Source organism: Ambystoma mexicanum, chromosome 4q (assembly GCF_040938575.1).
Source record: "Ambystoma mexicanum isolate Mex_15411 chromosome 4q, UKY_AmexF1_1, whole genome shotgun sequence".
NCBI lineage: Eukaryota > Metazoa > Chordata > Amphibia > Caudata > Ambystomatidae > Ambystoma > Ambystoma mexicanum.
The window spans coordinates 435,564,631-435,591,218 of NC_090928.1; the positions used below are offsets into that span (position 1 = coordinate 435,564,631).

A 26,588-nucleotide genomic window follows, 5' to 3' on the forward strand; every position below is an offset into this window, starting at 1 on the left:
ACTGTTTTACCTGTAGAAATGTGTTTTTAATTAAATAAATTGAAGTAAACATTTACAATCTTAGCATTTTATGTAATGAGCAACACATTTCTACATTTGAAATACTCCTGATCATCACCTGAAACATAGGGTAAACACCATTAAGCTGTTTAGGATTTCTTCATATGATACAAGCTGTGTTTTGCATTCACCCAAGTTCTACTGGTGATATGATCAGTTTGACATAGTCCATTGGAAGCTCTTATGAATGTTATAAAACTGTGGTGGAAACCAATAATATGCCCTTAATGAAATGTATTAATTTGTACTGCTGACCAGAAGTGCACTGATGTCATTAGTCCTACAAGTTAAATACAGTCACCCACTCCACTCTATCACCTTTTTAAAAAAGACCAGTTTTCAGCATTCAAGGGTTTATGTCAGTGGTAGAGGGTAGGAGTGCAGTTCAAGAAGTCCCTGTTTCATAACCATATACTCTCTTCAATAGATCCTGTTAAAATGTTTTTCAACCCAATGCACTGTAAGAAACAAAAGGATATATCATCATTTCATATACAAAACAATGAACAATTGGGTTTAACTATGCTCTTAGCACAAAATCAACAAACCGCAGTAGAGAAGCAGTTACATTTTGCAGAATTTGTGCATTTGACAAAATATTTGTTTTCCATGTTCCAAGATCTACATGTGATACAAAATGTATGAATTCTTGCAATGGAAACCTCACTGTATTTTACCAAGGCAGATAAAGGACATCTTTTGTACCCCTTATACTTATAAGGAGGGTTTGGTGGCTGAAAATGCATTGCTTTGATGGTGATTGCATGTTGCTTGCACTTTGTACATATTACTGAATTAATAAAAGTGTACTTTTCAGAACTGGGGGTATAGCTCAGTGATAGAGCATTTGACTGCAGATCAAGAGGTCCCTAGTTCAAAACTGGGTGCCCCCCTTGTTCAACTGTTTTACCTGTAGAAATATTTTTTTAATTAAATAAATTGAAGTAAACATTTACAATCTTAGCATTTTATGTAATGAGCAACACATTTCTACATTTGAAATACTCCTGATCATCACCTGAAACATAAGGTAAACACCATTAAACTGTTTAGGATTTCTTCATATGATACATGCTGTGTTTTACATTCACCCAAGTTCTACTGGTGATATGATTAGTTTGAAATAGTCCATTGGAAGCTCATATGATTGTTATAAAACTGTGGTGGAAACCAATAATATGCCCTTAATGAAATGTATTAATTTGTACAGCTGACCAGAAGTGCACTGATGTCATTAGTTCTACAAGTTCCATACAGTCACCCACTCTATCACCTTTTTAAAAAAGGGCAGTTTTCAGCATTCAAGGGTTTATGTCAGTGGTAGAGCGTAGGAGGGCTTTTCAAGAAGTTCATGTTTCATAACCATATACCCTCTTCAATAGATCCTGTTAAAATGTATGTTTTAACCCAATGCACTGTAAGAAACAAAAAGATATATCATCATTTCATATACAAAACAATGAACAATTGGGTTTAACTATGCTCTTAGCACAAAATCAGCAAAATGCAGTAGAGAAACAGTTACGTTTTGCAGAATGTGTGCATTTGACAAAAGTTTTTTTTCCATGTTCCAAGATCTACATGCGATACGAAATGTATGAATTCTTGCAATGGAAACCTCACTGTATTTTACCAAGTCAGATAAAGGACATCCTTCGCACCTCATATACTTATAAGGAGGGTTTGGTGGCTGGAAATGCATTGCTTTGATGGTGATTGCATGTTGCTTGCACTTTGTACATATTACTGAATTAATAAAGGTGAACTTTTCAGAACTGGGGGTATCGCTCAGTGGTACAGCATTTAACTGCAGATCAAGAGGTCCCTAGTTCAAATCTGGGTGCCCCCTTGTTCAGCTGTTTTACCTGTAGAAATATTTTTTTAAAATAAATTGAATAAAACATTTACAATCTTAGCATTTTATGTAATGAGCAACACATTTCTACATTTGAAATACTCCTGATCATCTCCTGAAATATAGGGTAAACACCATGAAACTGTTTAGGATTTCTTCATATGATACAAGCTGTGTTTTACTTTCACCCAAGTTCTACTGGTGATATTATCAGTTTGAAATAGTCCATTGGAAGCTCATATCAATGTTATAAAACTGTGGTGGAAACCAATAATATGCCCTTAATGAAATGTATTCATTTGTACAGCTGACCAGAAGTGCACTGATTTCATTAGTTCTACAAGTTCCATACAGTCACCCACTCTATCACCTATTTAAAAAAAGGGCAGTTTTCAGCATTCAAGGGTTTAACTCAGTGGTAGAGCGTAGGAATGCAGTTCAAGAAGTCCCTGTTTCATAACCATATACCCGCTTCAATAGATCCTGTTAAAATGTTTTTCAACCCAATGCACCGTAAGAAACAATAAGATATATCATCATTTCATATACAAAACAATGAACAATTGGGTTTGACTATGCTCTTAGCACAAAATCAACAAACTGCAGTAGAGAAGCAGTTACATTTTGCAGAATTTGTGCATTTGACAAAGATTTTTTTTCCATGTTCCAAGATCTACATGTGATACGAAATGTATGAATTCTCTCAATGGAAACCTCACTGTATTTTACCAGGGCAGATAAAGGACATCTTTTGTACCCCTTATTCTTATAAGGAGGGTTTGGTGGCTAAAAATGCATTGCTTTGATGGTGATTGCATGTTGCTTGCACTTTGTACATATTACTGAATTAATAAAGGTGAACTTTTCAGAACTGGGGGTATCGCTCAGTGGTAGAGCATTTGACTGCAGATCAAGAGGTCCCTAGTTCAAATCTGGGTGCCCCCTTGTTCAGCTGTTTTACCTGTAGAAATATTTTTTTAAATAAATTGAATAAAACATTTACAATCTTAGAATTTTATGTAATGAGCAACACATTTCTACATTTGAAATACTCCTGATCATCTCCTGAAATATAGGGTAAACACCATGAAACTGTTTAGGATTTCTTCATATGATACAAGCTGTGTTTTACATTCACCCAAGTTCTACTGGTGATATTATCAGTTTGAAATAGTCCATTGGAAGCTCATATCAATGTTATAAAACTGTGGTGGAAACCAATAATATGCCCTTAATGAAATGTATTCATTTGTACAGCTGACCAGAAGTGCACTGATTTCATTAGTTCTACAAGTTCCATACAGTCACCCACTCTATCACCTATTTAAAAAAAGGGCAGTTTTCAGCATTCAAGGGTTTAACTCAGTGGTAGAGCGTAGGAATGCAGTTCAAGAAGTCCCTGTTTCATAACCATATACCCTCTTCAATAGATCCTGTTAAAATGTTTTTCAACCCAATGCACTGTAAGAAACAATAAGATATATCATCATTTCATATACAAAACAATGAACAATTGGGTTTGACTATGCTCTTAGCACAAAATCAACAAACTGCAGTAGAGAAGCAGTTACATTTTGCAGAATTTATGCATTTGACAAAGATTTTTTTTCCATGTTCCAAGATCTACATGTGATACGAAATGTATGAATTCTTGCAATGGAAACCTCACTGTATTTTACCAAGGCAGATAAAGGACATCTTTTGTACCCCTTATTCTTATAAGGAGGGTTTGGTGGCTGAAAATGCATTGCTTTGATGGTGATTGCATGTTGCTTCCACTTTGTACATATTACTGAATAAATAAAGGTGAACATTTCAGAAATGGGGGTATAGCTCAGGGGTAGAGCATTTCACTGCAAATCAGAAGGTCCCTAGTTCAAATCTGGGTGCCCCTTTGTCCAACCGTTTTACCTGTAGAAATATGTTTTTAATTAAATAAATTGAAGTAAACATTTACAATCTTAGCATTTTATGTAATGAGCAACACATTTCTACATTTGAAATACACCTGATCATCTCCTGAAACATAGGGTAAACACCATGAAACTGTTTAGGATTTCTTCGTATGATACAAGCTGTGTTTTACATTCACCCAAGTTCTACTGGTGATATTATCAGTTTGAAATAGTCCATTGGAAGCTCATATGAATGTTATAAAACTGTGGTGGAAACCAATAATATGCCCTTAATGAAATGTATTAATTTGTACAGCTGACCAGAAGTGCACTGATGTCATTAGTTCTACAAGTTCCATACAGTCACCCACTCTATCACCTTTTTAAAAAAGGGCAGTTTTCAGCATTCAATGGTTTAACTCAGTGGTAGAGCGTAGGAATGCAGTTCAAGAAGTCCCTGTTTCATAACCATATACCCTCTTCAATAGATCCTGTTAAATGTTTTTCAACCCAATGCACTGTAAGAAACAATAAGATATATAATCATTTCATATACAAAACAATGAACAATTGGGTTTAACTATGCTCTTAGCACAAAATCAACAAACTGCAGTAGAGAAGCAGTTACATTTTGCAGAATTTGTGCATTTGACAAAAGATTTTTTTTCCATGTTCCAAGATCTACATGTGATACGAAATGTATGAATTCTTGCAATGGAAACCTCACTGTATTTTACCAAGGCAGATAAAGGACATCCTTTGCACCCCATATACTTATAAGGAGGGTTTGGTGGCTGAAAATGCATTGCTTTGATGGTGATTGCATGCTGCTTCCACTTTGTACATATTACTGAATAAATAAAGGTGAATGTTTCAGAAATGGGGCTATAGCTCCAGAGTAGAGCATTTAACTGCAGATCAAAAGGTCACTAGTTCAAATCTGGGTGCCCCCTTGTCCAACTGTTTTACCTGTAGAAAAATGTTTTAATTAAATAAATTGAAGTAAACATTTACAATCTTAGCATTTTATGTAATGAGCAACACATTTCTACATTTGAAATACTCCTGATCATCACCTGAAACATAGGGTAAACACCATTAAGCTGTTTAGGATTTCTTCATATGATACAAGCTGTGTTTTACATTCACCCACGTTCTACTGGTGATATTATCAGTTTGAAATAGTCCATTGGAAGCTCATATGAATGTTATAAAACTGTGGTGGAAACCAATAATATGCCCTTAATGAAATGTATTAATTTATACAGCTGACCAGAAGTGCACTGATGTCATTAGTTCTACAAGTTCCATACAGTGACCCACTCTATCACCTTTTTAAAAAAGGGCAGTTTTCAGCATTCAAGGGTTTAACTCAGTGGTAGACCGTAGGAATGCAGTTCAAGAAGTCCCTGTTTCATAACCATATACCCTCTTCAATAGATCCTGTTAAATGTTTTTCAACCCAATGCACTGTAAGAAACAATAAGATATATAATCATTTCATATACAAAACAATGAACAATTGGGTTTAACTATGCTCTTAGCACAAAATCAACAAACTGCAGTAGAGAAGCAGTTACATTTTGCAGAATTTGTGCATTTGACAAAAGATTTTTGTTCCATGTTCCAAGATCTACATGTGATACGAAATGTAGGAATTCTTGCAATGGAAACCTCATTGTATTTTACCAAGGCAGATAAAGGACATCTTTTGTACCCCTTATACTTATAAGGAGGGTTTGGTGGCTGAAAATGCATTGCTTTGATGGTGATTGCATGTTGCTTCCACTTTGTACATATTACTGAATAAATAAAGGTGAACATTTCAGAAATGGGGGTATAGCTCAGACGTAGAGCATTTCACTGCAGATCAAAAGGTCCCTAATTCAAATCTGGGTGCCCCCTTGTCCAACTGTTTTACCTGTAGAAATATGTTTTTAATTAAATAAATTGAAGTAAACATTTACAATCTTAGCATTTTATGAAATGAGCAACACATTTCTACATTTGAAATACTCCAGATCATCTCCTGAAACATTAGGTAAACAACATGAAACTGTTTAGGATTTCTTCGTATGATACAAGCTGTGTTTTACATTCACCCAAGTTCTACTGGTGATATTATCAGTTTGAAATAGTCCATTGGAAGCTCATATGAATGTTATAAAACTGTGGTGGAAACCAATAATATGCCCTTAATGAAATGTATTAATTTGTACAGCTGACCAGAAGTGCACTGATGTCATTAGTTCTACAGGTTCCATACAGTCACCCACTCTATCACTTTTTTAAAAAAGGGCAGTTTTCAGCATTCAAGGGTTTATGTCAGTGGTAGAGCGTAGGAGTGCTTTTCAAGAAGTCCCTGTTTCATAACCATATACCCTCTTCAATAGATCCTGTTAAAATGTTTTTCAACCCAATGCACTCTAAGAAACAATAGGATATATCATCATTTCATATATAAAACAATGAACAATTGGGTTTAACTATGCTCTTAGCACAAAATCAACAAACTGCAGTAGAGAAGCAGTTGCATTTTGCAGAATTTGTGCATTTGACAAAAGATTTTTTTTCCATGTTCCAAGATCTACATGTGATACGAAATGTATGAATTCTTGCAATGGAAACCTCACTGTATTTTACCAAGGCACATAAAGGACATCCTTCGCACCCCATATACTTATAATGAGGGTTTGGTGGCTGAAAATGCTTTGCTTTGATGGTGATTGCATGTTGCGTCCACTTTGTACATATTACTGAATAAATAAAGGTGAATGTTTCAGAAATGGGGGTATATAGCTCAGGGGTAGAGCATTTCACTGCAGATCAAAAGGTTCCTAGTTCATATCTGGGTGCCCCCTTGTCCAACTGTTTTAGCTCTAGAAATATGTTTTTAATTAAATAAATTGAAGTAAACATTTACAATCTTAGCATTTTATGTAATGAGCAACACATTTCTACATTTGAAATATTCCTGATCATCACCTGGAACATAGGGTAAACACCATTACGCTGTTTAGGATTTCTTTGTATGATACAAGCTGTGTTTTACATTCACCCAAGTTCTACTGGTGATATGATCAGTTTGAAATAGTCCATTGGAAGCTCTTATGAATGTTATAAAACTGTGGCGGAAACCAATAATATGCCCTTAATGAAATGTATTAATTTATACAGCTGACCAGAAGTGCACTGATGTCATTAGTTCTACAAGTTCCATACAGTCACCCACTCTATCACCTTTTTAAAAAAGGGCAGTTTTCAGCATTCAAGGGTTTAACTCAGTGGTAGAGCGTAGGAATGCAGTTCAAGAAGTCCCTGTTTAATAACCATATACCCTCTTCAATAGATCCTGTTAAAATGTTTTTCAACCCAATGCACTGTAAGAAACAATAAGATATATCATCATTTCATATACAAAACAATGAACAATTGGGTTTAACTATGCTCTTAGCACAAAATCAACAAACTGCAGTAGAGAAGCAGTTACATTTTGCAGAATTTGTGCATTTGACAAAAGATTTTTGTTCCATGTTCCAAGATCTACATGTGATACGAAATGTATGAATTCTTGCAATGGAAACCTCACTGTATTTTACCAAGGCACATAAAGGACATCCTTCGCACCCCATATACTTATAAGGAGGGTTTGGTGGCTGAAAATGCTTTGCTTTGATGGTGATTGCATGTTGCTTCCACTTTTTACATATTACTGAATAAATAAAGGTGAACATTTCAGAAATGGGGGTATAGCTCAGGGGTAGAGCATTTCACTGCAGATCAAAAGGTCCCTAGTTCAAATCTGGGTGCCCACTTGTCCAACTTTTTTACCTGTAGAAATGTGTGTTTAATTAAATAAATTGAAGTAAACATTTACAATCTTAGCATTTTATGTAATGAGCAACACATTTCTACATTTGAAATACTCCTGATCATCACCTGAAACATAGGGTAAACACCATTAAGCTGTTTAGGATTTCTTCATATGATACAAGCTGTGTTTTACATTCACCCAAGTTCTACTGGTGATATGATCAGTTTGAAATAGTCCATTGGAAGCTCTTATGAATGTTATAAAACTGTGGTGGAAACCAATGATATGCCCTTAATGAAATGTATTAATTTGTACAGCTGACCAGAAGTGCACTGATGTCATTAGTTCTACAAGTTCCATAGAGTCACCCACTCTATCACCTTTTTAAAAAACGGCAGTATTCAAAATTCAAGGGTTTATGTCAGTGGTAGAGCGTAGGAGTGTAGTTCAAGACGTCCCTGTTTCATAACCATATACCCTCTTCAATAGATCCTGCTAAAATGTTTTTCAACCCAATGCACTGTAAGAAACAATAGGATATATCATCATTTCATATACAAAACAATGAACAATTGGGTTTATCTATGCTCTTAGCACAAAATCAACAAACTGCAGTAGAGAAGCAGTTACATTTTGCAGAATATGTGCATTTGACAAAAGATTTTTTTTCCATGTTCCAAGATCTACATGTGATACGAAATGTATGAATTCTTGCAATGGAAACCTCACTGTATTTTACCAAGGCAGATAAAGGACATCCTTCACACCCCATATACTTATAAGGAGGGTTTGGTGGCTGAAAATGCTTTGCTTTGATGGTGATTGCATGTTGCTTCCACTTTGTGCATATTACTGAATAAATAAAGGTGAACATTTCAGAAATGGGGGTATCGCTCAGGGGTAGAGCATTTCACTGCAGATCAAAAGGTCCCTAGTTCAAATCTGGGTGCCCCCTTGTCCAACTGTTTTACCTGTAGAAATATTTTTTTAATTAAATAAATGGAAGAAAACTTTTACAATCTTAGCATTTTATGCAATGAGCAACACATTTCTACATTTGAAATACTCCTGATCATCTCCTGAAACATAGGGTAAACACCATGAAACTGTTTAGGATTTCTTCATATGATACAAGCTGTGTTTTACATTCACCCAAGTTCTACTGGTGATATTATCAGTTTGAAATAGTCCATTGGAAGCTCATATGAATGTTATAAAACTGTGGTGGAAACCAATAATATGCCCTTAATGAAATGTATTAATTTGTACAGCTGACCAGAAGTGCACTGATGTCATTAGTTCTACAAGTTCCATAGAGTCACCCACTCTATCACCTTTTTAAAAAAGGCCAGTTTTCAGCATTCAAGGGTTTAACTCAGTGGTAGAGCGTAGGAATGCAGTTCAAGAAGTCCCCGTTTCATAACCATATACCCTCTTCAATTGATCCTGTTAAAATGTTTTTCAACCCAATGCACTGTAAGAAACAATAAGATATATCATCATTTCATATACAAAACAATGAACAATTGGGTTTACCTATGCTCTTAGCACAAAATCAACAAAATGCAGTAGAGAAACAGTTACGTTTTGCAGAATTTGTGCATTTGACAAAAGTTTTTTTTCCATGTTCCAAGATCTACATGTGATACGAAATGTATGAATTCTTGCAATGGAAACCTCACTGTATTTTACCAAGGCAGATAAAGGACATCCTTCGCACCCCATATACTTATAAGGAGGGTTTGGTGGCTGAAAATGCATTGCTTTGATGGTGATTGCATGTTGCTTGAACTTTGTACATATCACTGAATTAATAAAGGTGAACATTTAAGAACTGGGGGTATAGCTCAGTGGTAGAGCATTTGACAGCAAATCAAGAGGTCCCTAGTTCAAATCTGGGTGCCCCCTTGTCCAACTGTTTTACCTGTAGAAATGTTTTTTTAATTAAATAAATTGAAGAAAACATTTACAATCTTAGCATTTTATGTAATGAGCAACACATTTCTACATTTGAAATACTCCTGATCATCTCCTGAAACATAGGGTAAACACCATGAAACTGTTTAGGATTTCTTAGTATGATACAAGCTGTGTTTTACATTCTCCCAAGTTCTACTGGTGATATTATCAGTTTGAAATAGTCCATTGGAAGCTCATATGAATGCTATAAAACTGTGGTGGAAACCAATAATATGCCCTTAATGAAATGTATTAATTTGTACAGCTGACCAGAAGTGCACTGATGTCATTAGTTCTACAAGTTCCATACAGTCACTCACTCTATCACCTTTTTAAAAAAGGGCAGTTTTCAGCATTCAAGGGTTTATGTCAGTGGTAGAGCGTAGGAGTGCTTTTCAAGAAGTTCCTGTTTCATAACCATATACCCTTTTCAATAGATCCTGTTAAAATGTATTTTTTAACCCAATGCACTGTAAGAAACAATAGATATATCATCATTTCATATACAAAAGAATGAACAATTGGGTTTAACTATGCTCTTAGCACAAAATCAACAAAATGCAGTAGAGAAACAGTTACGTTTTGCAGAATTTGTGCATTTGACAAAAGTTTTTTTTCCATGTTCCAAGATCTACATGGGATACGAAATGTATGAATTCTTGCAATGGAAACCTCACTGTATTTTACCAAGGCAGATTAAGGACATCTTTTGTACCCCTTATACTTATAAGTAGGGTTTGGTGGCTGAAAATGCATTGCTTTGATGGTGATTGCATGTTGCTTGCACTTTGTACATATTACTGAATTAATAAAGGGGACATTTTCAGAACTGGGGGTATAGCTCAGTGGTAGGGTATTTCACTGCTGATCAAGAGGTCCCTAGTTCTGGGTGCCCCCTTGTTCAACTGTTTTACCTGTAGAAATATGTTTTTAATTAAATAAATTGAAGTAAACATTTACAATCTTAGCATTTTATGTAATGAGCAACACATTTCTACATTTGAAATACTCCTGATCATCACCTGAAACATAGGGTAAACACCATTAAGCTGTTTAGGATTTCTTCATATGATACAAGCTGTGTTTTAGATTCACCCAAGTTCTACTGGTGATATGATCAGTTTGAAATAGTCCATTGGAAGCTCATATGAATGTTATAAAACTGTGGTGGAAACCAATAATATGCCCTTAATGAAATGTATTAATTTGTACAGCTGACCAGAAGTGCACTGATGTCATTAGTTCTACAAGTTCCATAGAGTCACCCACTCTATCACCTTTTTTAAAAAGGGCAGTTTTCAACATTCAAGGGTTTATGTCAGTGGTAGAGCGTAGGAGTGTAGTTCAAGAAGTCCCTGTTTCATAACCATATACCCTCTTCAATAGCTCCTGTTAAAATGTTTTTTAACCCAATGCACTGTAAGAAACAATAGGATATATCATCATTTCATATACAAAACAATGAACAATTGGGTTTAACTATGCTCTTAGCACAAAATCAACAAACTCTAGTAGAGAAGCAGTTACATTTTGCAGAATTTGTGCATTTGGCAAAAGATTTTTTTTCCATGTTCCAAGATCTACATGTGATACGAAATGTATGAATTCTTGCAATGGAAACCTCACTGTATTTTACCAAGGCAGATAAAGGCCATCCTTTGTACCCCTTATACTTATAGGAGGGTTTGGTGGCTGAAAATGCATTGATTTGATGGTGATTGCATGTTGCTTGCACTTTGTACATATTACTGAATTAATAAAGGGGGATTTTTTTAGTAATGGAGGTATAGCTCAGTGGTAGAGCATTTGACTGCAGATCAAGAGGTCTCTTGTTCAAATCTGGGTGCCCCCTTGTCCAACTGTCTTACCTGTAGAAATATGTTTTTAATTAAATAAATTGAAGAAAACATTTACAATCTTAGCATTTTATGTAATGAGCAACACATTTCTACATTTGAAATACTCCTGATCATCTCCTGAAACATAGGGTAAACACCATGAAACTGTGTAGGATTTCTTTGTATGATACAAGCTGTGTTTTACATTCACCCAAGTTCTACTGGTGATATTATCAGTTTGAAATAGTCCATTGGAAGCTCATATGAATGTTATAAAACTGTGGTGGAAACCAATAATATGCCCTTAATGAAATGTATTAATTTGTACAGCTGACCAGAAGTGCACTGATGTCGTTAGTTCTACAAGTTCCATACAGTCCCCCACTCTATCACCTTTTTAAAAAAGGGCAGTTTTCAGCATTCAAGGGTTTAACTCAGTGGTAGAGCGTAGGAATGCAGTTCAAGAAGTCCCCGTTTCATAACCATGTACCCTCTTCAATAGATCCTGTTAAAATGTTTTTCAACCCAATGCACTGTAAGAAACAATAAAATATATCATCATTTCATATACAAAAGAATGAACAATTGGGTTTAACTATGCTCTTAGCACAAAATCAACAAACTGCAGTAGAGACGCAGTTACATTTTGCAGAATTTGTGCATTTGACAAAAGATTTTTTTTCCATGTTCCAAGATCTGCATGTGATACGAAATATATGAATTCTTGCAATGGAAACCTCACTGTATTTTACCAAGGCAGATAAAGGACATCCTTCGCACCCCATATACTTATAAGGAGGGTTTGGTGGCTGAAAATGCATTGCTTTGATGGTGATTGCATGTTGCTTGAACTTTGTACATATCACTGAATTAATAAAGGTGAACATTTAAGAACTGGGGGTATAGCTCAGTGGTAGAGCATTTGACAGCAAATCAAGAGGTCCCTAGTTCAAATCTGGGTGCCCCCTTGTCCAACTGTTTTACCTGTAGAAATGTTTTTTTAATTAAATAAATTGAAGAAAACATTTACAATCTTAGCATTTTATGTAATGAGCAACACATTTCTACATTTGAAATACTCCTGATCATCTCCTGAAACATAGGGTAAACACCATGAAACTGTTTAGGATTTCTTAGTATGATACAAGCTGTGTTTTACATTCTCCCAAGTTCTACTGGTGATATTATCAGTTTGCAATAGTCCATTGGAAGCTCATATGAATGCTATAAAACTGTGGTGGAAACCAATAATATGCCCTTAATGAAATGTATTAATTTGTACAGCTGACCAGAAGTGCACTGATGTCATTAGTTCTACAAGTTCCATACAGTCACTCACTCTATCACCTTTTTAAAAAAGGGCAGTTTTCAGCATTCAAGGGTTTATGTCAGTGGTAGAGCGTAGGAGTGCTTTTCAAGAAGTTCCTGTTTCATAACCATATACCCTTTTCAATAGATCCTGTTAAAATGTATTTTTTAACCCAATGCACTGTAAGAAACAATAGATATATCATCATTTCATATACAAAAGAATGAACAATTGGGTTTAACTATGCTCTTAGCACAAAATCAACAAAATGCAGTAGAGAAACAGTTACGTTTTGCAGAATGTGTGCATTTGACAAAAGTTTTTTTTCCATGTTCCAAGATCTACATGGGATACGAAATGTATGAATTCTTGCAATGGAAACCTCACTGTATTTTACCAAGGCAGATTAAGGACATCTTTTGTACCCCTTATACTTATAAGTAGGGTTTGGTGGCTGAAAATGCATTGCTTTGATGGTGATTGCATGTTGCTTGCACTTTGTACATATTACTGAATTAAAAAGGGGACATTTTCAGAACTGGGGGTATAGCTCAGTGGTAGGGTATTTCACTGCTGATCAAGAGGTCCCTAGTTCTGGGTGCCCCCTTGTTCAACTGTTTTACCTGTAGAAATATGTTTTTAATTAAATAAATTGAAGTAAACATTTACAATCTTAGCATTTTATGTAATGAGCAACACATTTCTACATTTGAAATACTCCTGATCATCACCTGAAACATAGGGTAAACACCATTAAGCTGTTTAGGATTTCTTCATATGATACAAGCTGTGTTTTACATTTACCCAAGTTCTACTGGTGATATGATCAGTTTGAAATAGTCCATTGGAAGCTCATATGAATGTTATAAAACTGTGGTGGAAACCAATAATATGCCCTTAATGAAATGTATTAATTTGTACAGCTGACCAGAAGTGCACTGATGTCATTAGTTCTACAAGTTCCATAGAGTCACCCACTCTATCACCTTTTTTAAAAAGGGCAGTTTTCAACATTCAAGGGTTTATGTCAGTGGTAGAGCGTAGGAGTGTAGTTCAAGAAGTCCCTGTTTCATAACCATATACCCTCTTCAATAGCTCCTGTTAAAATGTTTTTTAACCCAATGCACTGTAAGAAACAATAGGATATATCATCATTTCATATACAAAACAATGAACAATTGGGTTTAACTATGCTCTTAGCACAAAATCAACAAACTCTAGTAGAGAAGCAGTTACATTTTGCAGAATTTGTGCATTTGGCAAAAGATTTTTTTTCCATGTTCCAAGATCTACATGTGATACGAAATGTATGAATTCTTGCAATGGAAACCTCACTGTATTTTACCAAGGCAGATAAAGGCCATCCTTTGTACCCCTTATACTTATAGGAGGGTTTGGTGGCTGAAAATGCATTGATTTGATGGTGATTGCATGTTGCTTGCACTTTGTACATATTACTGAATTAATAAAGGGGGATTTATTTAGTAATGGAGGTATAGCTCAGTGGTAGAGCATTTGACTGCAGATCAAGAGGTCCTTTGTTCAAATCTGGGTGCCCCCTTGTCCAACTGTTTTACCTGTAGAAATATGTTTTTAATTAAATAAATTGAAGAAAACATTTACAATCTTAGCATTTTATGTAATGAGCAACACATTTCTACATTTGAAATACTCCTGATCATCTCCTGAAACATAGGGTAAACACCATGAAACTGTGTAGGATTTCTTTGTATGATACAAGCTGTGTTTTACATTCACCCAAGTTCTACTGGTGATATTATCAGTTTGAAATAGTCCATTGGAAGCTCATATGAATGTTATAAAACTGTGGTGGAAACCAATAATATGCCCTTAATGAAATGTATTAATTTGTACAGCTGACCAGAAGTACACTGATGTCGTTAGTTCTACAAGTTCCATACAGTCCCCCACTCTATCACCTTTTTAAAAAAGGGCAGTTTTCAGCATTCAAGGGTTTAACTCAGTGGTAGAGCGTAGGAATGCAGTTCAAGAAGTCCCCGTTTCATAACCATGTACCCTCTTCAATAGATCCTGTTAAAATGTTTTTCAACCCAATGCACTGTAAGAAACAATAAAATATATCATCATTTCATATACAAAAGAATGAACAATTGGGTTTAACTATGCTCTTAGCACAAAATCAACAAACTGCAGTAGAGACGCAGTTACATTTTGCAGAATTTGTGCATTTGACAAAAGATTTTTTTTCCATGTTCCAAGATCTGCATGTGATACGAAATATATGAATTCTTGCAATGGAAACCTCACTGTATTTTACCAAGGCAGATAAAGGACATCCTTCGCACCCCATATACTTATAACGAGGGTTTGGTGGCTGAAAATGCTTTGCTTTGATGGGGATTGCATGTTGCTTCCACTTTGTACATATTACTGAATAAATAAAGGTGAACATTTCAGAAATGATGTTATAGCTCAGGGGTAGAGCATTTCACTGCAGATGAAAAGGTCCCTAGTTCAAATCTGGGTGCCCCCTTGTCCAACTGTTTTACCTGTAGAAATATGTTTTTAATTAAATAAATTGAAGAAAACATTTACAATCTTAGCATTTTATGTAATGAGCAACACATTTCTACATTTGAAATACTCCTGATCATCTCCTGAAACATAGGGTAAACACCATGAAACTGATTAGGATTTCTTCATATGATACAAGCTGTGTTTTACATTCACCCAAGTTCTACTGGTGATATTATCAGTTTGAAATAGTCCATTGGAAGCTCATATGAATGTTATAAAACTGTGGTGGAAACCAATAATATGCCCTTAATGAAATGTATTAATTTGTACAGCTGACCAGAAGTGCACTGATGTCATTAGTTCTACAAGTTCCATACAGTCACCCACTCTATCACCTTTTTAAAAAAGGGCAGTTTAACTCAGTGGTAGAGCGTAGGAATACAGTTCAAGAAGTCCCCGTTTCATAACCATATACCCTCTTCAATAGATCCTGTTAAAATGTTTTTCAACCCAATGCACTGTAAGATACAATAGAAACAATAAGATATATCATCATTTCATATACAAAACAATGAACAATTGGGTTTAACTATGCTTTTAGCACAAAATCAACAAACTGCAGTAGAGAAGCAGTTGCATTTTGCAGAAGTTGTGCATTTGACAAAAGATTTTTTTTCCATGTTCCAAGATCTACATGTGATACGAAATGTATGAATTCTTGCAATGGAAACCTCACTGTATTTTACCAAGGCACATAAAGGACATCCTTCGCACCCCATATACTTATAAGGTGTGTTTGGTGGCTGAAAATGCTTTGCTTTGATGGTGATTGCATGTTGCTTCCACTTTGTACATATTACTGAATAAATAAAGGTGAACATTTCAGAAATGGGGGTATAGCTCCGGAGTAGAGCATTTCACTGCGAGATCAAAAGGTCACTAGTTCAAATCTGGGTGCCCCCTCGTCCAACTGTTTTACCTGTAGAAATATGTTTTTAATTAAATAAATTGAAGTAAACATTTACAATCTTAGCATTTTATGTAATGAGCAACACATTTCTACATTTCAAATACTCCTGATCATCACCTGAAACATAGGGTAAACACCATTAAGCTGTTTAGGATTTCTTCATATGATACAAGCTGTGTTTTACATTCACCCAAGTTCTACTGGTGATATGATCAGTTTGAAATAGTCCATTGGAAGCTCTTATGAATGTTATAAAACTGTGGTGGAAACCAATAATATGCCCTTAATGAAATGTATTAATTTGTACAGCTGACCAGAAGTGCACTGATGCCATTAGTCCTACAAGTTCCATAGAGTCACCCACTCTATCACCTTTTTAAAAAAGGGCAGTTTTCAACATTCAAGGGTTTATGTCAGTGGTAGAGCGTAGGAGTGTAGTTCAAGAAGTCCCTGTTTCATAACCATATACCCTCTTCAATAGATCCTGTTAAATGTTTTTCAACCCAATGCACTGTAAGAAACAATAAGATATATAATCATTTCATATACAAAACAATGAACAATTGGGTTTAACTATGCTCTTAGCACAAAATCAACAAACTGCAGTAGAGAAGCAGTTACATTTTTCAGAATTTGTGCATTTGACAAAAGATTTTTTTTCCATGTTCCAAGATCTACATGTGATACGAAATGTATGAATTCTTGCAATGGAAACCTTACTGTATTTTACCAAGGCAGATAAAGGACATCCTTCGCACCCCATATACTTATAAGGAGGGTTTGGTGGCTGAAAATGCATTGCTTTGATGGTGATTGCATGTTGCTTGCACTTTGTACATATTACTGAATTAATAAAGGTGAACTTTTCAGAACTGGGGGTATAGCTCAGTGGTAGAGCATTTGACTGCAGATCAAGAGGTCCCTAGTTCAAATCGGGGTGCCCCCTTGTTCAACTGTTTTACCTGTAGAAATATTTTTTTAATTAAATAAATTGAAGAAAACATTTACAATCTTAGCATTTTAGGTAATGAGCAACACATTTCTACATTAGAAATACTCCTGATCAACTCCTGAAACATAGGGTAAACACCATGAAACTGTTTAGGTTTTCTTCATATGATACAAGCTGTGTTTTACATTCACCCAAGTTCTACTGGTGATATTATCAGTTTGAAATAGTCCATTGGAAGCTCATATGAATGTTATAAAACTGTGGTGGAAACCAATAATATGCCCTTAATGAAATGTATTAATTTGTACAGCTGACCAGAAGTGCACTGATGTCATTAGTTCTACAAGTTCCATACAGTCACCCACTCTATCACCTTTTTAAGAAAGGGCAGTTTTCAGCATTCAAGGGTTTAACTCAGTGGTAGAGGGTAGGAATGCAGTTCAAGAAGTCCCTGTTTCATAACCATATACCCTCTTCAATAGATCCTGTTAAATGTTTTTCAACCCAATGCACTGTAAGAAACAATAAGATATATCATCATTTCATATACAAAATAATGAACACTTGGGTTTAACTATGCTCTTAGCACAAAATCAACCAATTGCAGTAGAGAAGCAGTTACATTTTGCAGAATTTGTGCATTTGACAAAAGATTTTTTTTCCATGTTCCAAGATCTACATGTGATACGAAATGTATGAATTCTTGCAATGGAAACCTCACTGTATTTTACCAAGGCAGATAAAGGACATCTTTTTTACCCCTTATACTTATAAGGAGGGTTTGGTGGCTGAAAATGCATTGCTTTGACGGTGATTGCATGTTGCTTCCACTTTGTACATATTACTGAATAAATAAAGGTGAACATTTCAGAAATGGGGGTATAGCTCAGGGGTAGAGCATTTCACTGCAAATCAGAAGGTCCCTAGTTCAAATCTGGGTGCCCCTTTGTCCAACCGTTTTACCTGTAGAAATATGTTTTTAATTAAATAAATTGAAGTAAACATTTACAATCTTAGCATTTTATGTAATGAGCAACACATTTCTACATTTGAAATACTCCTGATCATCTCCTGAAACATAGGGTAAACACCATGAAACTGTTTAGGATTTCTTCGTATGATACACGCTGTGTTTTACATTCACCCAAGTTCTACTGGTGATATTATCAGTTTGAAATAGTCCATTGGAAGCTCATATGAATGTTATAAAACTGTGGTGGAAACCAATAATATGCCCTTAATGAAATGTATTAATTTGTACAGCTGACCAGAAGTGCACTGATGTCATTAGTTCTACAAGTTCCATACAGTCACCCACTCTATCACCTTTTTAAGAAAGGGCAGTTTTCAGCATTCAAGGGTTTAACTCAGTGGTAGAGGGTAGGAATGCAGTTCAAGAAGTCCCTGTTTCATAACCATATACCCTCTTCAATAGATCCTGTTAAATGTTTTTCAACCCAATGCACTGTAAGAAACAATAAGATATATCATCATTTCATATACAAAATAATGAACACTTGGGTTTAACTATGCTCTTAGCACAAAATCAATCAATTGCAGTAGAGAAGCAGTTACATTTTGCAGAATTTGTGCATTTGACAAAAGATTTTTTTTCCATGTTCCAAGATCTACATGTGATACGAAATGTATGAATTCTTGCAATGGAAACCTCACTGTATTTTACCAAGGCAGATAAAGGACATCTTTTGTACCCCTTATACTTATAAGGAGGGTTTGGTGGCTGAAAATGCATTGCTTTGACGGTGATTGCATGTTGCTTCCACTTTGTACATATTACTGAATAAATAAAGGTGAACATTTCAGAAATGGGGGTATAGCTCAGGGGTAGAGCATTTCACTGCAAATCAGAAGGTCCCTAGTTCAAATCTGGGTGCCCCTTTGTCCAACCGTTTTACCTGTAGAAATATGTTTTTAATTAAATAAATTGAAGTAAACATTTACAATCTTAGCATTTTATGTAATGAGCAACACATTTCTACATTTGAAATACTCCTGATCATCTCCTGAAACATAGGGTAAACACCATGAAACTGTTTAGGATTTCTTCGTATGATACACGCTGTGTTTTACATTCACCCAAGTTCTACTGGTGATATTATCAGTTTGAAATAGTCCATTGGAAGCTCATATGAATGTTATAAAACTGTGGTGGAAACCAATAATATGCCCTTAATGAAATGTATTAATTTGTACAGCTGACCAGAAGTGCACTGATGTCATTAGTTCTACAAGTTCCATACAGTCACCCACTCTATCACCTTTTTAAAAAAAGGGCAGTTTTCATCATTCAATGGTTTAACTCAGTGGTAGAGCGTAGGAATGCAGTTCAAGAAGTCCCTGTTTCATTACCATATACCCTCTTCAATAGATCCTGTTAAATGTTTTTCAACCCAATGCACTGTAAGAAACAATAAGATATATAATCATTTCATATACAAAACAATGAACAATAGGGTTTAACTATGCTCTTAGCACAAAATCAACAAACTGCAGTAGAGAAGCAGTTACATTTTGAAGAATTTGTGCATTTGACAAAAGATTTTTTTTCCATGTTCCAAGATCTACATGTGATACGAAATGTATGAATTCTTGCAATGGAAACCTCACTGTATTTTACCAAGGCAGATAAAGGACATCCTTTGCACCCCATATACTTATAAGGAGGGTTTGGTGGCTGAAAATGCATTGCTTTGATAGTGATTGCATGTGGCTTCGACTTTGTACATATTACTGAATAAATAAAGGTGAATATTTCAGAAATGGGGCTATAGCTCCAGAGTAGAGCATTTAACTGCAGATCAAAAGGTCGCTAGTTCAAATCTGGGTGCCCCCTTGTCCAACTGTTTTACCTGTAGAAATATGTTTTGAATTAAATAAATTGAAGTAAACATTTACAATCTTAGCATTTTATGTAATGAGCAACACATTTCTACATTTGAAATACTCCTGATCATCACCTGAAACATAGGGTAAACACCATTAAGCTGTTTCGGATTTCTTCATATGATACAAGCTGTGTTTTACATTCACCCAAGTTCTACTGGTGATATTATCAGTTTGAAATAGTCCATTGGAAGCTCATATGAATGTTATAAAACTGTGGTGGAAACCAATAGTATGCCCTTAATGAAATGTATTAATGTATACAGCTGACCAGAAGTGCACTGATGTCATTAGTTCTACAAATTCCATACAGTGACCCACTCTATCACCTTTTTAAAAAAGGGCAGTTTTCAGCATTCAAGGGTTTAACTCAGTGGTAGAGCGTAGGAATGCAGTTCAAGAAGTCCCTGTTTAACAACCATATACCCTCTTCCATAGATCCTGTTAAAATGTTTTTCAACCCAATGCACTGTAAGAAACAATAAGATATATCATCATTTCATATACAAAACAATGAACAATTGGGTTTAACTATGCTCTTAGCACAAAATCAACAAACTGCTGTAGAGAAGCAGTTACATTTTGCAGAATTTGTGCATTTGACAAAAGATTTTTGTTCCATGTTCCAAGATCTACATGTGATACGAAATGTATGAATTCTTGCAATGGAAACCTCATTGTATTTTAGCAAGGCAGATAAAGGACATCTTTTGTACCCCTTATACTTATAAGGAGGGTTTGGTGGCTGAAAATGCATTGCTTTGATGGTGATTGCATGTTGCTTCCACCTTGTACATATTACTGAATAAATAAAGGTGAACATTTCAGAAATGGGGGTATAGCTCAGGGGTAGAGCATTTCACTGCAGATCAAAAGGTCCCTAGTTCAAATCTGGGTGCCCCCTTGTCCAACTGTTTTACCTGTAGAAATATGTTTTTAATTAAATAAATTGAAGTAAACATTTACAATCTTAGCATTTTATGTAATGAGCAACACATTTCTACATTTGAAATACTCCTGATCATCTCCTGAAACATAGGGTAAACACTATGAAACTGTTTAGGATTTCTTCGTATGATACAAGCTGTGTTTTACATTCACCCAAGTTCTACTGGTGATATTATCAGTTTGAAATAGTCCATTGGAAGCTCATATGAATGTTATAAAACTGTGGTGGAAACCAATAATATGCCCTTAATGAAATGTATTAATTTGTACAGCTGACCAGAAGTGCACTGATGTCATTAGTTCTACAAGTTCCATACAGTCACCCACTCTATCACCTTTTTAAAAAAGGGCAGTTTTCAGCATTCAAGGGTTTAACTCAGTGGTAGAGCGTAGGAATCCAGTTCAAGAAGTCCCCGTTTCATAACCATATACCCTCTTCAATAGATCCTGTTAAAATGTTTTTCAACCCAATGCACTGTAAGAAACAATAAGATATATCATCATTTCATATACAAAACAATGAACACTTGGGTTTAACTATGCTCTTAGCACAAAATCAACAAACTGCTGTAGAGAAGCAGTTACATTTTGCAGAATTTGTGCATTTGACAAAAGATTTTTGTTCCATGTTCCAAGATCTACATGTGATACAAAATGTATGAATTCTTGCAATGGAAACCTCATTGTATTTTAGCAAGGCAGATAAAGGACATCTTTTGTACCCCTTATACTTATAAGGAGGGTTTGGTGGCTGAAAATGCTTTGCTTTGATGGCGATTGCACGTTGCTTCCACTTTGTACATATTACTGAATAAATAAAGGTGAATATTTCAGAAATGGGGCTATAGCTCCAGAGTAGAGCATTTAACTGCAGATCAAAAGGTCACTAGTTCAAATCTGGGTGCCCCCTTGTCCAACTGTTTTACCTGTAGAAATATGTTTTTAATTAAATAAATTGAAGTAAACATTTACAATCTTAGCATTTTATGTAATGAGCAACACAGTTCTACATTTGAAATACTCCTGATCATCTCCTGAAACATAGGGTAAACACCATGAAACTGTTTAGGATTTCTTCGTATGATACAAGCTGTGTTTTACATACACCCAAGTTCTACTGGTGATATTATCAGTTTGAAATAGTCCATTGGAAGCTCATATGAATGTTATAAAACTGTGGTGGAAACCAATAATATGCCCTTAATGAAATGTATTAATTTGTACAGCTGACCAGAAGTGCACTGATGTCATTAGTTCTACAAGTTCCATACAGTCACCCACTCTATCACCTTTTTAAAAAAGGGCAGCTTTCAGCATTCAAGGGTTTAACTCAGTGGTAGAGCGTAGGAATCCAGTTCAAGAAGTCCCCGTTTAATAACCATATACCCTCTTCAATAGATTCTGTTAAATGTTTTTCAACCCAATGCACTGTAAGAAACAATACGATATATCATCATTTCATATACAAAACAATGAACACTAGGGTTTAACTATGCTCTTAGCACAAAATCAACCAATTGCAGTAGAGAAGCAGTTACATTTTGCAGAATTTGCGCATTTGACAAAAGATTTTTTTTCCATGTTCCAAGATCTACATGTGATACGAAATGTATGAATTCTTGCAATGGAAACCTCACTGTATTTTACCAAGGCAGATAAAGGACATCTTTTGTACCCCTTATACTTATAAGGAGGGTTTGGTGGCTGAAAATGCATTGCTTTGATGGTGATTGCATGTTGCTTCCACTTTGTACATATTACTGAATAAATAAAGGTGAACATTTCAGAAATGGGGGTATAACTCAGGGGTAGAGCATTTCACTGCAAATCAGAAGGTCCCTAGTTCAAATCTGGGTGCCCCTTTGTCCAACCGTTTTACCTGTAGAAATATGTTTTTAATTAAATAAATTGAAGTAAACATTTACAATCTTAGCATTTTATGTAATGAGCAACACATTTCTACATTTGAAATACTCCTGATCATCTCCTGAAACATAGGGTAAACACCATGAAACTGTTTAGGATTTCTTCGTATGATACAAGCTGTGTTTTACATTCACCCAAGTTCTACTGGTGATATTGTCAGTTTGAAATAGTCCATTGGAAGCTCATATGAATGTTATAAAACTGTGGTGGAAACCAATAATATGCCCTTAATGAAATGTATTAATTTGTACAGCTGACCAGAAGTGCACTGATGTCATTAGTTCTACAAGTTCCATACAGTCACCCACTCTATCACCTTTTTAAAAAAGGGCAGTTTTCAGCATTCAATGGTTTAACTCAGTGGTAGAGCGTAGGAATGCAGTTCAAGAAGTCCCTGTTTCATAACCATATACCCTCTTCAATAGATCCTGTTAAATGTTTTTCAACCCAATGCACTGTAAGAAACAATAAGATATATAATCATTTCATATACAAAACAATGAACAATTGGGTTTAACTATGCTCTTAGCACAAAATCAACAAACTGCAGTAGAGAAGCAGTTACATTTTGCAGAATTTGTGCATTTGACAAAAGATTTTTTTTCCATGTTCCAAGATCTACATGTGATACGAAATGTATGAATTCTTGCAATGGAAACCTCACTGTATTTTACCAAGGCAGATAAAGGACATCCTTTGCACCCCATATACTTATAAGGAGGGTTTGGTGGCTGAAAATGCATTGCTTTGATGGTGATTGCATGTTGCTTCCACTTTGTACATATTACTGAATAAATAAAGGTGAATATTTCAGAAATGGGGCTATAGCTCCAGAGTAGAGCATTTAACTGCAGATCAAAAGGTCACTAGTTCAAATCTGGGTGCCCCCTTGTCCAACTGTTTTACCTGTAGAAATATGTTTTTAATTAAATAAATTGAAGTAAACATTTACAATCTTAGCATTTTATGTAATGAGCAACACATTTCTACATTTGAAATACTCCTGATCATCACCTGAAACATAGGGTAAACACCATTAAGCTGTTTAGGATTTCTTCATATGATACAAGCTGTGTTTTACATTCACCCAAGTTCTACTGGTGATATTATCAGTTTGAAATAGTCCATTGGAAGCTCATATGAATGTTATAAAACTGTGGTGGAAACCAATAATATGCCCTTAATGAAATGTATTAATTTATACAGCTGACCAGAAGTGCACTGATGTCATTAGTTCTACAAGTTCCATACAGTGACCCACTCTATCACCTTTTTAAAAAAGGGCAGTTTTCAGTATTCAAGGGTTTAACTCAGTGGTAGAGCGTAGGAATGCAGTTCAAGAAGTCCCTGTTTAATAACCATATACCCTCTTCAATAGATCCTGTTAAAATGTTTTTCAACCCAATGCACTGTAAGAAACAATAAGATATATCACCATTCATATACAAAACAATGAACGATTGGGTTTAACTATGCTCCTAGCACAAAATCAACAAACTGCTGTAGAGAAGCAGTTACATTTTGCAGAATTTGTGCATTTGACAAAAAGATTTTTGTTCCATGTTCCAAGATCTACATGTGATACGAAATGTATGAATTCTTGCAATGGAAACCTCACTGTATTTTACCAAGGCAGATAAAGGACATCCTTCGCAGCTCATATACTTATAAGGAGGGTTTGGTGGCTGAAAATGCATTGCTTTGATGGTGATTGCATGTTGCTTGCACTTTGTACATATTACTGAATTAATAAAGGGTAACTTTTCAGAACTGGGGCTATAGCTCAGTGGTAGAGCATTTGACTGCAGATCAAGAGATCCCTAGTTCTAATCCGGGTGCCCCCTTGTTCAACTGTTTTACCTGTAGAAATATTTTTTTAAATAAATTGAAGGAAACATTTACAATCTTAGCATTTTATGTAATGAGCAACACATTTCTACATTTGAAATACTCCTGATCATCTCCTGAAACATAGGGTAAACACCGGGAAACTGTTTAGGATTTCTTCATATGATACAAGCTGTGTTTTACATTCACCCAAGTTCTACTGGTGATATTATCAGTTTGAAATAGTCCATTGGAAGCTCATATGAATGTTATAAAACTGTGGTGGAAACCAATAATATGCCCTTAATGAAATGTATTAATTTGTACAGCTGACCAGAAGTGCCCTGATGTCATTAGTTCTACAAGTTCCATACAGTCAACCACTCTATCACCTTTTTAAACAAGGGCAGTTTTCAGCATTCAAGGGTTTAACTCAGTGGTAGGGCGTAGGAATGCAGATCAAGAAGTCCCTGTTTCATAACTATATACCCTCTTCAATAGATCCTGTTAAAATGTTTTTCAACCCAATGCACTGTAAGAAACAATAAGATATATCATCATTTCATATACAAAAGAATGAACAATTGGGTTTAACTATGCTCTTGGCACAAAATCAACAAACTGCAGTAGAGAAGCAGTTACATTTTGCAGAATTTGTGCATTTGACCAAAGATTTTTTTTCCATGTTCCAAGATCTACATGTGATACGAAATGTATGAATTCTTGCAATGGAAACCTCACTGTATTTTACCAAGGCAGATAAAGGACATCCTTCGCACCCCATATACTTATAAGGAGGGTTTGGTGGCTGAAAATGCTTTGCTTTGATGGTGATTGCATGTTGCGTCCACTTTGTACATATTACTGAATAAATAAAGGTGAATGTTTCAGAAATGGGGGTATATAGCTCAGGGGTAGAGCATTTCACTGCAGATCAAAAGGTTCCTAGTTCATATCTGGGTGCCCCCTTGTCCAACTGTTTTAGCTCTAGAAATATGTTTTTAATTAAATAAATTGAAGTAAACATTTACAATCTTAGCATTTTATGTAATGAGCAACACATTTCTACATTTGAAATATTCCTGATCATCACCTGGAACATAGGGTAAACACCATTACGCTGTTTAGGATTTCTTCATATGATACAAGCTGTGTTTTACATTCACCCAAGTTCTACTGGTGATATGATCAGTTTGAAATAGTCCATTGGAAGCTCATATGAATGTTATAAAACTGTGGTGGAAACCAATAATATGCCCTTAATGAAATGTATTAATTTATACAGCTGACCAGAAGTGCACTGATGTCATTAGTTCTACAAGTTCCATACAGTGACCCACTCTATCACCTTTTTAAAAAAGGGCAGTTTTCAGTATTCAAGGGTTTAACTCAGTGGTAGAGCGTAGGAATGCAGTTCAAGAAGTCCCTGTTTAATAACCATATACCCTCTTCAATAGATGCTGTTAAAATGTTTTTCAACCCAATGCACTGTAAGAAACAATAAGATATATCACCATTCATATACAAAACAATGAACAATTGGGTTTAACTATGCTCCTAGCACAAAATCAACAAACTGCTGTAGAGAAGCAGTTACATTTTGCAGAATTTGTGCATTTGACAAAAGATTTTTGTTCCATGTTCCAAGATCTACATGTGATACGAAATGTATGAATTCTTGCAATGGAAACCTCACTGTATTTTACCAAGGCAGATAAAGGACATCCTTCGCAGCTCATATACTTATAAGGAGGGTTTAGTGGCTGAAAATGCATTGCTTTGATGGTGATTGCATGTTGCTTGCACTTTGTACATATTACTGAATTAATAAA

At 35.3% G+C, this 26,588-nt stretch overlaps 3 non-coding genes across 3 annotated transcripts; all 3 read left to right on the forward strand.

Annotated features, from left to right (window-relative positions):
- Positions 1-2,788: 2,788 nt before the first annotated feature.
- On the forward strand, positions 2,789-2,860 carry TRNAC-GCA (transfer RNA cysteine (anticodon GCA)). The gene has a single exon. It is a non-coding gene; the product is annotated as a tRNA-Cys (tRNA).
- Positions 2,861-9,460: 6,600 nt separating this feature from the next.
- Positions 9,461-9,532, forward strand: TRNAC-GCA (transfer RNA cysteine (anticodon GCA)). Its single transcript has one exon. It is a non-coding gene; the product is annotated as a tRNA-Cys (tRNA).
- A 2,785-nt stretch (positions 9,533-12,317) lies between these two features.
- Positions 12,318-12,389, forward strand: TRNAC-GCA (transfer RNA cysteine (anticodon GCA)). Its single transcript has one exon. It is a non-coding gene; the product is annotated as a tRNA-Cys (tRNA).
- The last annotated feature ends 14,199 nt before the right edge of the window (positions 12,390-26,588 follow it).